This window comes from Taudactylus pleione, unplaced genomic scaffold (genome assembly GCF_031769625.1).
Source record: "Taudactylus pleione unplaced genomic scaffold, aTauple2 ptg000030l, whole genome shotgun sequence".
Taxonomy (NCBI): Eukaryota; Metazoa; Chordata; class Amphibia; order Anura; family Myobatrachidae; genus Taudactylus; species Taudactylus pleione.
In genome coordinates, this window is record NW_028284432.1 from 4,587,942 (window position 1) to 4,603,604 (window position 15,663).

General features: G+C 46.3%; 1 pseudogene; it reads left to right on the forward strand.

Moving 5' to 3' along the window:
* Positions 1-13,986: 13,986 nt before the first annotated feature.
* LOC148539113 (uncharacterized) lies at positions 13,987-14,598 on the forward strand (annotated as a pseudogene).
* Positions 14,599-15,663: the final 1,065 nt, after the last annotated feature.

Genomic DNA, 15,663 nt, shown 5'->3' on the forward strand with positions numbered 1-15,663 from the left:
ATAATGACCATCCCCATCTGTTGCTAGGCCTTCTTCTTCCAAACCATCCATCCTGGACTTCCTGTCCAAAAAGGGTGAGCAGGGTACAGAAAGAGGAGCTAGATGTCCCCGATAACATTTTTGTTTTCATCTATAATAGCTGATGTGGAGAGATAAGCTCTTCAGATGTTGGAACAGGGGCTTCCACCTATTTGGCTTCCCTCCAGAGAACAGAGCTCTGTTCCTCAGGAAGTGTCTATGCCAGAGCTGATAGGTAGGTAGTCTCTGTCTGTTGGTAAACACCCTTCAGGAGATGGCAACCCAAAATAACAACAACTATAATAATGTGTCCACTGATAACCAACCTGATCCCTTAACAGCAACATACCCCATATGGCCAACTCATAACATGACACCCAGTTTACAGTCTCTTCTTCCTTATGACACTAATCCAGTCACCATGGTTGATCAATCAGCCATGTGTGGTCCACCCAATTATTGGCCTTCTACATTCTAACATATTCACATATCTAAGAAGTGGACAGTGGGAACAATGGCAATTTGAAGGTGACTAACTAACTAAATTCCATTACAGAACAGAAGGTTTGCAAAGGATTATTTAAGTCAATTGTTTATTTATTTTTGGAAAGCACGCTTCCTGGTCCTCTTCTGGGATGAAAAAATCCACTCCCAGCAAGCAGGCATGGCGCTCAAGAAAGAAATCCCAAGAAAGACACAACATAAGACTTAAACCTTAAATCTGAAATGTTGCATTTGCTGCTCTGTTCCGCTTGTTCACATATCTCATATGGTAAAGTGGATAGTGGGAACAAGTGCAGTTTGAAGGCCACTAACTAACTATGTTTTTTTTATGTCCCTGTACAGGTTGGGAAATGCCTTTATAGAAGATTTGCAAAGCATTATTTAAGTCAATTGTTTATTTATTTTTGGAAAGCACTCTTCCTGGTCCCCTTCTGGGATGAGACAATCAACTCCCAGCAGCAGCCAAGCTCAAGGATTCTTCTGTCGCAAGGACTGATGTAAATGTACTGTATCACATTTTTTTATAAATACCTCCTCCCCTCCCCTTCTCCCTCATAAATTTTCTTTTGAATCAAAAAACTAAATAAAATTTACTACTAATCAACCCTTCCTGTCCCTGCCCTACGTTCAACTACATACATACTCCAACTCCCTCAGGCCTCTCTTGAATAATAAAAGTGTTTCCTAATGTGCCATGTTTGAAGTTGAACTGCCATGTGTTTGTGCCGCCCACTGCTGCAGCTTAGCTTAGTCAGCCAGCTATCTTGGTGCACATTTTGGGCCTAAACTAGATGAACAAATCAATATTGTGAGCTGTGAGGTGGTCAAAATTGACTGGAAACGAGTGTAAATTTTTTTTATTGAGGTTATTAATACTGTAGGAGCAAAAAAAGTCCCATTTTATGTGATTTTAGCTGTTTTTTTTATTTTTTAAGAAAAAATCCAGATCCAAAACCAAAACACGATAACAAAACATGGAGGTGAGGTTTTGGAAAAAACCAATCCAGATCCAAAACCAGGGGAGATCCAGATCCAAAACCAAAACACGGGGGTCGGCGCACATCGCTAATGGTAACCCTCTGCCCGCACCTAAACTAATCAGTATTAGAATGGGGGATTTTGCACAGGACAGCCCCGGCCTAAAGTGCAACATGCTTAAGTAATAGATCGATATGCGCTAAAGTATGCCCACGCAAATGCAAATTGGAACAAAACAGATTCAAAATCAGAAGAAGAAATTAACAAAATCACCCCTACCAAATGTAGCAGCAGTGTCACATCAATTGGGCGGTGAGAATCACCCATCTTAGCCCAACCCTTAAGGGCCTTAGACAGCACAAATGACTGTGGGGTCGTGACCACCATGAAAGCTATAGAAAAAGCAATACTCACTAGGGTGGAAGCCATGGCCATCTCAGATCGGCCCCTCTAATAATGACCCCACACAAACAAGTGCTGATCTAAAGACTTACCTGTAGAAGGATACCTACCAGATAAGTGTCCCAGTCGCGCCAATGCTGCCTCGCAAAGCAGACGGAGCCAGGGACCTCCGAGCCAGGCCAACTAACCTGGTTAGAGAATCTGCCATACTGAAGATGGACAAGTCTTCCAATCGGATTAGCCTTAGGGGCCAACATCCAAAACCAATCAAAGTGAAAATGGGGCAGGGAATCCCTATCCCGATCTCAATGACCGGCACATATCGCACCCTAAAAACAATAATCACCTGCAAACACTTCAAAACCAAGAACCTCAACAGACGCAGTGCCATAGAAGAAGCAAGCTAATTATTAACAGCATGCACCACTCTCAGCTTGCCCCACCAAAAATTATATTCCGGTTAGACAATTTATAATCCCACAAATCCAAAGCCACTATAACTGGAAAATTCCAATAACAGCAGGTTGGACCAAAACCATGTGATATCCGTGATGCAGGCCATGGAGCAGCGCACCAGTCCCCTTGAAAGAATGCTCCGAAGTCAGTTGAACCAGCAGCATCGGTGAACAAATGTAACTCAGCATTGTCAACTGGCTGCTTGGGCCAAATCAACTCCAAAATTGAAATCCTCCAAAATGAAGCCCACGCCATGAGGCAATTCAGAATTTCCCTTTAAAGGCGAACACAGAAATGCGGGTTGGAGACACCCACCCCATCGGTATAAATCGGCAAGCAAAACTAAATTAACCTAGGACCGACTGCACCTGACGAGAAAACAAATATGTCTCCACAAACTGCGCTATCCAATGGGCCAACGAACAAAAAGTCATCCAAATAATGTGCTATGCCCACATGGCCCGTACCAGCCTGGACACGCCAATGCAAGAAAGTGCCAAACTTTTCAAAATAGGCACACGAGATAGCGCAGCCCATGGGGAGGCACCTGTCCCCAAAAAATTGGCCATCCAATTTAAAACCCATGCACCGTAGGGATTCGGGGTGCAAAGGCAGTTGGTGAAAAGCAGATTCCACATCCAAGCCATCAAAGCCCCAGGACCAAAACCCTTAATCATCGCGAGCGCCTCGTCAAGCAACTGGTACTGAACCTGGCAAAGCGAGTGAGGGATTGCATCATTCACAGAGCCCCAATGAAGGTATGACAAATGCTGAATCAAACAGTATTTACCCTGGACCTACTTGGGCACAACACCGAGAGGGGAAATGCACAGGTCCGGCAAAGAACGGGAGGTAAACGGCCCAGCATACAGCTGAAAGCCACTTCAGCAAAGCTTTCTGTCGCACCACATGGGGAAGCCCTCTGGCCGAACGCAAATTCCAGGAGGAGACCACATGCAAAGCATCAACTACGGATAACCAGAAACCTAAACTAAAACCGTCCAGCAAAAATTGGGAATCATCCCGCAAGGATACCAGCCCAACCATTTAGCTAACTCATCTAGTGCCACCGGAGAATATGACTTGTCAACTCCGGCAACATCAGACCTGCCCCCTGAACCGCACTTCGAATCTTGACTTACAGTCCTTGGTGGGGTGACTGCCATTACAGATGTGGAAAGAGTGATAAAAATGACACCCAGACCCTCGGGGATACCGAGAATCATTAGAGGCAAAACACTTACACTTCCCCTTACCGAGCACATTCACACTGGCACGCGAAGAGAGGGTAGCCTTCCTACTCTGCCCCCTTCTGCAGGCGCCTTAGCTTCCTGGGTAACTGCTAATCAGACCTCAACATACTTACAGCCCAGAGGCATAACCAGCTGACATCCTGCTTCCTACGAAACTGTTCGTCGCAATCTCTCCGAACAAAGCCCTTGGATTTAATGAAAATATTGTGCACCAAATGAATATACTTAATGACATTACGGTGCTCCAAGGGGCGCGTTTCAAGGCAGCAGGCTGAAAAAAACAGTATGCCGCTAAGCCAATGGTGAAAGCCACAGCAGGAATCCACCCCACTCCCCCCAGATTTCTTGGCATTATCCAAAGCTTTCTTCATGTCATCGGTTAGAGAAAAACATCCACAAACTTTCTCTTACGAATCTTGTTCCTAACCTGCTTACGCAAAAACCCCGGTCCATTGCCGTATTGGCACAGTGAACCATACCAGAATCCTCAACAGGCGCCACAATAACAACAGGAGTCGGCTGATGCTTTGTTGCCTTCCTATTCCTAACCAAACGCTGCGCAACTAGCTTAGCTAATTTACGCGGGCGCGCCGGCGAACTAGACGAGGAGCTACTATCGCTAAACCCAGAAGATTCTGTGTCAAAAAGCAAAGGAGGGACAGCAGACTCACCACCAGCCAGCCCCAACATCCCGTCATCACCAGCCGCAGGCATCGCGACATCAGGGGCAATGATCACATCACCTGTAGCAGGACCAGCCACAGCGCTTCCACTCGAGATCCCAGCACCACCAGAAGCGAGACACAGAGGATGTTAAATCACTGGACACCACAGCGGGGGTACCTGGAACTGTCACTGAGGGAAGCGCCAGGGCAGGAGGAAAAGGAGGTAAAGGGGGAGGGGCGGCGCAAACTGGGGAGAACCAGTCAGGGAGGGAAGGAGCAGAGGAAAAAAACAGGGAAAGCTGGATGGGCTGCTGGGAGGGGAAAAGGGGGGAGGGAGGAAACATGCTGGGGGTGAAGGCTGGAAGGCAATGGAGGGAGGTGATAGGAGGTGGGAGCTGCCCCCCCCAATGAAACATGTGGGGTGCTGGATAAAGGTACTCCCAGCAAAATTACCCCCCAAAGGTACAGGAGCTGCACCCTGATATGAAGGGGCGGAGCCAGAGGACAAAATGGCAGCCGCTACACCCGCAGAGGGCAGGGAGGGGTCCACGCAAACGTGGCTGTGAACCGTGCCCCCCATAGCTTGATACAGCACTGGGGGGGGCCCGGTGGAGGGGGACTGTAGGAGGCCAAGTACTGGGCCATGCATGGGAGGATGTGACAGGCAGGGGCCGCACACGGGCACCAGAAGTGGGGCCAAGCTACTAGTAAATCTGACAGCTTTGCAGCCCCGACAGCCACCAGAGGAAGATCAGATTTGATCTATAGAAAGGATCAGGTGCAAGTAGCGGAAAATATTCGGATGCTCAGTTGGACTAGTTTCCAAATAGCATGCAGAGAAAACCTAGAACTCCAGCTAGAATGCGACCAAAACACATCCGCACAGATACCCCCATTTGCCATCGCTGCCTTCAAGTTTTGCCCTTGGTGGGTTGCACAAGCATGTCCACATAATGCTCTTTGCGGATACTGGGCCTGATTCAGAGCCGCTCGTAAGCGGCCGCTCGTTCGTTCCGAGCGATGTTTGCCCAACTGCGCATGCGTACGGATCGTAATACGCATGCGCGAACCAGTCAGTGCAGCCGAAAATCGTTTGTTCGCTAAATAGCGAATGCCTGCTATTTTGACAGGAGGAGGCATATGTGGGTGGTAACAGGGGAAGGTGCTTGAAAACGGGGAGTGGAGATCCGAACGCAGGCGTGCTTAAAGGTCAAAACGGGCGTTTTATGGGTGTGCATAATTAATACAGCAGCGTCATTGACCACGTCACTGGGTTATTTTATAGCCAGAACTGCTCGCAAGATTGTTGTAGCAAAAACCAACCACAAGAATAGCGAACAGTTCATACGCTGGTCGATGTACTCGATTAATCTAATAAATAGCGGACATTACGTAGGATGCGAGCGGCCAGGGGGCGTATTTTTCAAAAAAACGACCGCAAGTTTTGTTCGCTCATTCAGACCTAGAGGTGTGAACAGACCGCAAAGAGCGAACGGTTCATTTGAATAGCTACCCCTATTTTCTGGACGAGCGAGCGGCTAATTGCGTGCGGCTCTGAATCAGGCCCTCTGTCCCAACATTTTGGATGCAGGCCACGCAACACCAAGATATTATGATAATGGACTACCCCCGCATCGCCAATGACAGGAGACTGAGCCTCAGCCAGCTCAACACTACCCTGATATGACAGTTTTGCCCTCCAGTCAGCCTCCAACCTGGCACACTTCGCATCGTGGGACTTAGCCCTGTGTGAACCAGCAGAATTGGAGGAAGTAAGAAAGGATGTAGAGCTATCTTCAACCCTGCTGAGATCAGAAAACAGCTGACACACACCTGACACCCACCTGAGGTACTAGGCTGATCCCCCATGGAAAGCGAGATGATTCACAGTACTAGGGTTCTGTGCATCAACGTGTCATGGTCTGATTATTTTGTAGATCCAGCCTGGGACCCTTGGGTCTGGCAACGTGTATGAGAAACGAGGTGGCTTGATGCAACTCTGACTTATGAGTATGAACAGGAGGCCGGACCACTATTGCTAGTGTAGAAATCATGAACTTGCGATATGCAAGAATGCTAGACTGGAACCGAGGCAATTACCCAGGCCATGGGCAACCCCTTTGCTAGTGACCTCAGGAGGCCAACCAGACCAGGCATATGCTCCAGCGACAAGGGTGACCCCAGAACTCAGAATAGCATAATACTGGTAGATAGGAACTCAGAACTCAGGTCGACAATCAGAGTCTTTTGTATTGTATACAGATTGCAACTTGGAAAGTTGCAACACTGGTACAGCTCTAACACAAGATCTGGAACCAGTGAGGAACTCAGAAACTGAGCGTTAGGATAAGTAATACAGCTACTGAGCATCTCAGTGCACAGACTGTATACTGCACACTGAACCCTAGCCCTGGAACCAGCACCCTTCTCTGAACTAGCCCAAGACAATAGCACACAATGCAGGGAAACCAATACCTCTTAGCAGAATAGTATAACTATATACCTGGACAACCACTGAGCACATAGCAGAACAGCATAAAGAACTAGCATGTAATGTCCCAGCGGTATGATGGAACAATCACGCAGCCGAACACACTGACTCAGTATAGGCAGGTAACAGTTCACAGGTAGATGGAAATAGTATACTTGCAGGCTGGGGTGCAATGTTTAAGCTGGCTTGTATGCAGTATGGGAACTGCAAGGCAGGCAGGTAACAGAGTACAGCAGTGAATGGACCTCAAGATGGTAGACAGTGTGGATGCTCTAATGCTGGGTGTTGGAGACACAGCGGTCAGTGGATAGCAATTCTGTGTGCAGCTTGAAAGCTGCGGTGCTGGCAGGTGTTGAAAACACAGCAGCTGGTGGATAGTGGGTCTGAGTGCAGCGTGAAAGCTGCGGCCTGACAGATATTGGAGATGCAGTGGCCGGTGGATAGTGGTTCTGTGTGCAGCGTGAAAGCTGCAGGTCTTGGCAGGTGTTGGAGATGCAGCGGCTCGTGGATAGCGGATCTGAGAAAGCTGCAGTGCTGACAGGTATCGGAAAAGAGCGGCAGATGGAACTCAGTAGGGCGGCAGGTGTTAGAGACACAGCAACAGATGGATAGCAGGTCTGGGAACAGCGTGGATGCTGTGATGCCGGCAGGTGAGCGATACTCAGTGAAGCTGGTATATAGCTGGAATCAACGACGTAGCAATGAAGTCACAGAGGACACGAACACAGGATATGAGGTAAACCAGGAGCCTATCCAGGGTAGTAACACATTGTTCAGGCAATGAGTAGCACATAGGAACTGGTTTAAATAAGGAGTGGTCTCTAACCATTGGACTAGCAGACCAGGTGAGCAAACAGCTGCAGCAATTAATCACAGGGAGACGTCCCTGTGATGTTTTGAGACAGCAATGAATGAATGTCTGCATCCAGAGCCGGCCCTAGCCAATTTGGTGCCCTAGGCAAACTTTCGGCTGGTGTCCCCTACCCCTACACACACACACATATATATATATATATATATATATATATATATATAGTAGTTCAGATTATCCGAACTGCATACAAATCATTAGTATAGTGGGGTGCTCAATTTAAAGACAAAGGGCCTGATTCAGAGCCTGCCGCTCTGACAAGAGCGCTCGCTCTGAATCAGGGCCCTCCTACCTAAAATTGGAGCGGCCTCCTGGCGGCTTGCATAGCTGTGGGTGACCACCCACAGCTTATGTGAGCAGCCAAAAAGATGGTCGCGATGGTCAAGACCATCGCGACCATCGGGCTTGCAACGAGACCCTGTGGTAGGGTCTCACTGCCGCAAGCCCAGGAGTGCTTTTGGCTCTATCAGAGCCAAAAGCACTCCCACTGACATCACTAGTGATGTTAGTGGGGGTGGACACAGACAGGCGTTCCCATGGGAACGCCTCCGTCTGGGCAGCAATGCCCCCGGCACGCCCACCAAAGGGGGCGTGCTGTCACTCACCATCGACAACACGCCCCCTTTGGTGCGAGACCCGCTTGCAAGCGCTCAGCGCTCGCGAGCGGGTCTGAATCAGGCCCAAAGTCCATAGATAGAAAAAATATATAATCGGCACTCACCAAGTTTTGTAGAAAAAATACAAAGTTTTAATCACCGTTCAAGGGTAGAGGTTATAATACAAAGTCATAGTTGACGTTTCGGTCCTAGGTGGACCATCATCAGGACAAAGCAGCAAGAGTGAATCAATAGACAACCAAATGGAAAGTGAACACCACCACCAAAGAAGCTGACATATATACCCCTATCAATTAATGACAGGACACACCCATCAATCCACCACTCTCTGGATCAAACACCAAAGTATTAATCAATGAGATATAATATAGGCGCCCCATACAGTGAAAACTAGTCATCTAGCATAGATGTCTCGTTAAATATATACAGAATTGATAAATGACCGCTGCAACTATCTGATAAATAAAAATGAAAACTCCGGAGAACCGGAAGCGGAGAGTTCAAGTCCAGAATAAAGTATAACCAACAGAAAGTTGATCCAATAAGTGGTGAATAAAGTCTCAACGCGTTTCGCTGAGAAATGACTGCTCAGCTTCCACAGGAGTGTATACTGTGGGTCAAAAGTATCTCCCTTATAAACCCACAGATCATTAAAAATCCCAATCACATGTGCTAATTAGCAGAAAAACAAACAGAGAACTGTCCATCATTTCAAAACATAAAGACACAGACAATCTTACTATATCCCACGTTTATAGGTATTCGAGGGTGAGGTAAACAATAAATATGAACAGTAAAAAACACAATGTAACACTTGTATTACCTTTAAGTTTCAGTAAAGCTGTTCATAAACCAGCTGTGTGTGCGGATTCCCGATCACGTGATGCTCACTAGTCACGTGATCAGGCTCCATTTCTATCAAACTGTAATGAACAGTGCCACGTCAGTGTTACGTGTGCACTGCCTACAGCAGGTTCCGATCACGTGGTTATTGTTTACTCACGTGATCGGGAGCTTCTATAGTTTTTATTATGGTCAGTGTTTAATCATATGAGCCAAGGCTCTGTATACGTCAGAGGAAGTTTTAGCAATAAGGCGTAAATGCAGGAATATCCAATGATATTTAAACAAAGATATTTAAACAAAAACAATTAAGAGGATGAAGCTGAAATATGAGATAGGTTGTCGATATTCAAAAGAGCTTATTCCATATATTATATCCAATATCCAATATTATATCCGATATCTCCCATATTATCAGGTGATAATGAGAAGTTGAAATAGTAAACCTCAGATTAATATATAAAGGAAACATAATAAAAAATCTAATAAAAAAATATAATAAAAAATATTAATATAATAATACATGAATAAAAGACTGGGATTGATATTATTGGTAACAGACATAAAAACACACAAAAAGTACATATACAGACACATGTAAAAAATTATTATGTGTGAAATCATGCACTCATGTGAGATTCAGATAAGCTAACACATATAGGAACGTATGAACATATATTTTGATCATAAGCTTAGAGGGTTTTAGGTGATGACCGAATTGAGTTCCATTGACTCATTAAGACCCGCAGGGTGCAAAGAGTTGAAATCAGCATCCAAAAGACTTCCCTACTGCACAATTTGTTGGATCTATTCCCACCCCTAGAGGTTGAAGCGATGGTTTCTAAACCTGCAATCCTAGGACATGAAGGGTCGCTATTGTGTTGAGTGTTAAAGTGTCTTGGGACACTGTGTAACCTACTACGGTTGAGGATATTTTGTCGATGTTCCCTAAACCGGGTCCTCAGGGGTCTAATGGCACGGCCAACATAAAATAAACCACAATCGCAAGAAATAAGGTAAATAATATAATTGGAATCACAATTCATAAAGGAATTCAATATATATTTTTCCCCTGTAAGAGGTATATTCATTTCTGTGGTACGCCTAGCCATATGGGAATACCAGCACCAACCAAGGACACAGCAGGCAGCACCAGCACCTCTCCCAGCCCTACATTACCCACCCTCCCTGTTCAGTCTCCACAGTCGGAGTGAAATGGCATCCGTCGCGTGGTCCTTAATATACTACATTGATCATAGAGACAAAAGCTCGCGAACCGCAAGATTTCAGACTCTATAGTTTTGCCTCGGTTTGAGATCCGAGTCAGGCGGGAAAAATCGAACCTGCTTGGATCCGACTAGGATCTGCTAAATTCGGGTGGGTTTGGATCTCAGAGATCAGTACCCACTCATCTCTACTAATATATATATATATATATATATATACTGTATATATATATATATATAAATAATATATTTACATATCGTTTTATGCGGTACTTTTTTCTCTGTGGTGAGGATGTGCCCCTGTGTGGGATACACATGCACTGGAGAAGAAGCAGCGGAGTGATATGGCTGGGAGTGCTTGGGTTCCTGCTGGGAAAAGAAGGGCAGGGACAGAGAGAAGTATAATAGGTACTGCAAGCAGACTGACAGTGGGTCGGCTGGTCACTTCTTCCAGTGCTCATCCCCCTGTGTCCTGTGCGGCAGTTGAGCTCTGGACTGGCTGCCAGACGCAGGGGGGTGAAGCCAGAGAGGGAACCTGTCACAGCAGGAGCTGTGAAGTTGCTGGGGAGCCGAGGTACCCACCCTGCCGGAGAGGTGGCAGCAGTGATCAGTGTCCTGGCAGCCAAGCCGCAGCAGAGTCCCTGGGTGACAGCCAGCAGACCACAAGCTACTTTGTGCTGCTGGTCCATCCTGGAGAGCAGAGCGGAGGCAGCGGTGGCTGGCTTCTAGGGGCTGCTCAGCACTACCTTACTCAGCCAGACAGCCGGCCCATTGGCTGATATTGGAGTAGGCTTGCAGCATAGCGCAGCCAGAGATTGGCTAACAGGCAGAGGCAGCCTGTGTATGCATGAATTCGGTGAAGCTCAGCATGCAGTGAATAAAATCCCTTTCACACTGCACATACAGTACAGTTAGCCGTTAGCTGCAGGAGCAACAGGGGAGCCAGTAATATAAGATTTAAGCCAGCAATATTAAATTTAAAAGAGACCTGACTAAAGGTGCCCACACACTAGGGAGATCTGGTGACTATCCGATATCGTGTCCGATTTCCCTTGAACTCTCCCCGGCAGTTGTGGACCTGATTTTGTCCAAAAACTCTCCGAATTGTCACACGATCTCACGATCTATCGTGCATCGTGTCCGGTGACGAAAATGTGAGATCGTACACGATCAATCGTGTGCACACCACGATGAATGGTCAGATTGCTCGTGGTCGTGCTTAAGTCAAGGGTATATAATGCAGGCACCATATTAGGTCAGCATTTCTGCTCTGTGACTAGGCTTGGTGTATACCTCCTACTTTACAGTGTTATTGTGCTATACTTTATTTTGCTTTGCTCTACAAAGTGTTTTCTTTGCTGCATTCTATTTATTCTATCCTGTATTCTGTGCTGATGGATCCCTATCGGTATACAGTGATGGTTGTTTATGCTGGTGGAAGGTGATGGAATCGGTATGAAATACGGCCGGCCGCATGGTTCAATTCCCGGCAGTGGCAGCCCGACACTGGAACAGATCCCGGCAGCGACAGGCCGACAGCGCTGGAAATCCCGATCGTCCCTAGGTAAGTATTAACTAACCTAACCCTAACCCTCCCTTAGGGGTGCATAACCCTAACCTCCCCCCAAGTGCCTAACCCTAATCCCCCCTCTAAGTGCCTAAACCTACCCCCCCCTTCTATGCTGCCTAAACCTAAGTCCCCCGGGGGGTGCCTAACCCTAACCCTCCCTCCCACTAGCCTAACCCTAACCTCCCGGGGGGGTGCCTAACCCTAAGTCCCCCACGGGAGCCCTAAACCTATACCGTGGCTGTCCGCTCGCGGCGCCCGGCATCCCTTCGATCGGGATGCCGGGCGCCGGTCTCCCGGTGTCGGGGAAATGAGCTGCATCTACATCTAGACGCTGGGCATTTCACCCTCACCGGGATATGACAGTCGGGAAGCCGGCTGTCAGTATAATGTCAGCCGGCTTCCCGATTGCATCCCAAGGTGATGAAGGAGAGGGCCCAGCATAGGAGGAGAGCATGCTGGACTAAGGAGTGGCTGCTGCAGAAAGAGAGTCACTCTCACATGTCCCTGCTGATGGAGATTCGGGAGAACAATCCGGATGACTATCGCAACTACCTGCGCATAGATGACGCCACATTCCAGGAGTTGCTGTGTCTGGTGACCCCGTTTATCCAGAAGCAGGACAGAAGGCTGTGGAGGGCTATCCCTGCTGAGGAGAGGCTGGTGGCTACCCTGAGGTAACTGACTACAGGACGGTGACTGGAAGATCTGAAGTTTGGGACCCTCATATCCCCTCAGACTTTGGGCGTCATCATTCCGGAGACCTGCAAGGCTATAGTGAAAGTGCTGCAGTACCAGTTTTGCAAGGTAAGGAAAAAGAACAATACACATTTGTTTCTTGTGAAAGAAAAATAATTTTTTTTATATTTTCAAATGTTGAAAAGAACTGTATAAGTGTAAAACTGGGTAAAAATGTCATTATGGCTGCAAGCACCTGTCTTTATGACAGCAGTATATACATTGCCATTAAAAACATGGAATACATAACATAGCAATTGTGGTTTTGAAGCAAGTCGCTATATGTATTTAAAATGTAAAAGCATTTATAATGTCAAAACTGCATTATCCCCAAATTTTAACAGTCCCAATACCTCGCCTGTTCTATGATATACGGTGGCTCAGATGCCGGATTGAATAGGCCAATATCCACATGGCGCAAGGACAGTTTGAGGCCTCGGCTTCCAACAGTCTGTCTTTGCGCCATGTGGGTATTGACTAGGGACATCCCTAGTATTGACCATGTCCAATCTGCATAATCCCCACCGTATACCATAGGGCAGGTATTGGGAGTGTTAAAATTTGGGGAGAATGCAGGCAACAACAACAAAAATCAAATATTACATTTGGTAAAACCCTGTATTGTCATCATCCGCCTCTAAAAGGGCACTATATATAGCCTGTCTTTTGGTGGGAGGGTTAGTGGATGGTGGAGTAGGCTGCGGCTGGGATGGTGGCATCTCAGAGGCAGCTGGGGTAGGTGGGAAGGGTAAAGAGTCGGCAATATAGGTCGCTAGGTATAGGTTGTTACCCAAAGCCCTGATGAGCAACTCATACACGAGCCGCTGGAATTGATTTTGCGTTTCATTACTCATATTCCGCATGGTGCTATTAATATGAGTGGTAAAATTATCAAGACGATCTGGGGGCCTTCTTAACAGCTCTTCTGCTTGTTGCAGAAATGTGTCCACATTATCTTTGTTTTGTGTCTTTTTCGCAGGACGTTTTCTTTTTTGCTGGGTAGGTGCTGGGGGTGTTGTGGTTGTTGGTGTGCATTGGGATAAACACACATCCCCCTCACTGTCCGCAATGCAGCTTAAATCGGGCGTAGACCCCAAATGTAGTTCTTGTGTTTGAGTCTGTATTGAAAGAAAAATGAAAAAAATATATAAATGTTTTAACATTTGTTTTTGTTGTCATTTTTCCATAATTTCCTAATACAGTTGAGGAGTGGCAAACCATAGCTGAAGACTTCGAATGGCGTTGGAATTTCCCTAACTGCAGGGGAGCAATTAATGGCAAACACATCCACATCAACCCACCTGCCAACAGCGGATCACAGTATTTCAACTACAAGGGCTACTTCAGTATTGTTCTCATGGCGGTGGTGAATGCCAACTATCTTTTTTCTTTTGTAGATGTTGGCAAGAATGGCCATGCTTCGGATGGTGGGTCGTTCAAGCAGACTGCATCCTATGAGAGGCTCACCTCCAAAGCTTTCAACTTGCCTTCAGTGGAGGAAACGAAGCACGGCCTAAACTTCGTTTTTGAGGCTGACGAAGCCTTCGCATTACATGAAAATGTGATGAAGCCATATGCGTAAAGGGGCTTGACTTCTGAAAAGCGAATATACAACTATTGGCTTTCTAGGGCACGCAGGATTGTGGAAAATACCTTTGGGATACTCAGTAACCGGTTCTGCAATTTACACACCAGCATAAGCCTGCGTGTGGAGAAGATAGACTGGGTTTTAATGGCATGCTGTGTTCTCCATAACTTTTTACGCCACAAAACCACCCTACCAATGGCATCAGGCACAGCTATGCGAGAAGACCAAGACCTTCTGGAGGTTATTGGCCAGATTTCATCATTGGCAGCACCAACAATGCAATCAACAGGCACAGCACGGGCAAAACAGGTGAGAGAGGAGTATATGGCCTATTTTAATGGCCCAGGAGCAATGCCATGGCAGGAGGAATGTCTCAGATAATTTTTAAAAACTATACTTACCAAACCAGCCTGGGACGAAGCACTCGGACCATCTTCCGCCTCCTCTTCTCTCTCTCCCTCGGCCATCAGTACAATGGACTGTCGTTGTGGTTCCTGCTGCTTTAGAAATGATATCAAAGGGTAATACCATAGGGTTGGGCAATAGACATCATCAGCAGATGCTCCGGATCGCTTGGAATCCTCAACCTTTTTCAGCTCTTTTATAAACACAATGCGAAGGTTTTGGATTTTGAGGCGCACGGACTTCAGTGTAGCATCATGGTAGAATTGCCGGGTGTATTCAACCAATTCCTCCAACGCAATAAGTTTCTTCACCCTATTGGAGTAGTCGCGACTATTAATCCTCCATAGGAATTCCTTTGCCTCCCAACGTTACAGGAAGCCTGTGATGAACTTGCGTTCCTCATTTAGACATTTCTGTTTGGGAAAATAAAAAAAGTAAAAATATGGACGCATACAATGTTGTCCTAATTTATAGTAGTTTATAAAACAAAATTTTTGATATATATGTATGTATATATATATATATATATATATATATATATTGGAAATCCTGTTTGCATTTTAAAATAAATTTGTTAAAAAAAAACCCAGTAATTTACTTGAGTCAGTGGTGCTGAGGGGGTGGGCGATGCATTAAACACATATAGGTGGTCAGTGGGTGGGCGATGCATTAAACACATATAGGTGGTCAGTGGGTGGGCGATGCATTAAACACATATAGGTGGTCAGTGGGTGGGCGATGCATTAAACACATATAGGCGCTGAGTGGGTGGGTGGGCGATGCATTAAACATTGATGGTCAATGGGTCACATATATTAATTTGTGGACAGGGTCTGCATATAAATTGATGCTCTGTACACAAAAATATACTCAAGACCCTAAGACGTCAAAAAATAAAACTATTCATCTATTTATATCGAGTTTGAGGGGCCTATTCATCATACCTAAACTTTCTCTGGAGGTAATTAGGTTTAGAACTCGCATGGAGTTCTACCTAATTACAGGAGGAATTCATCATTCCTCCTCTCCATAAGTATCCAT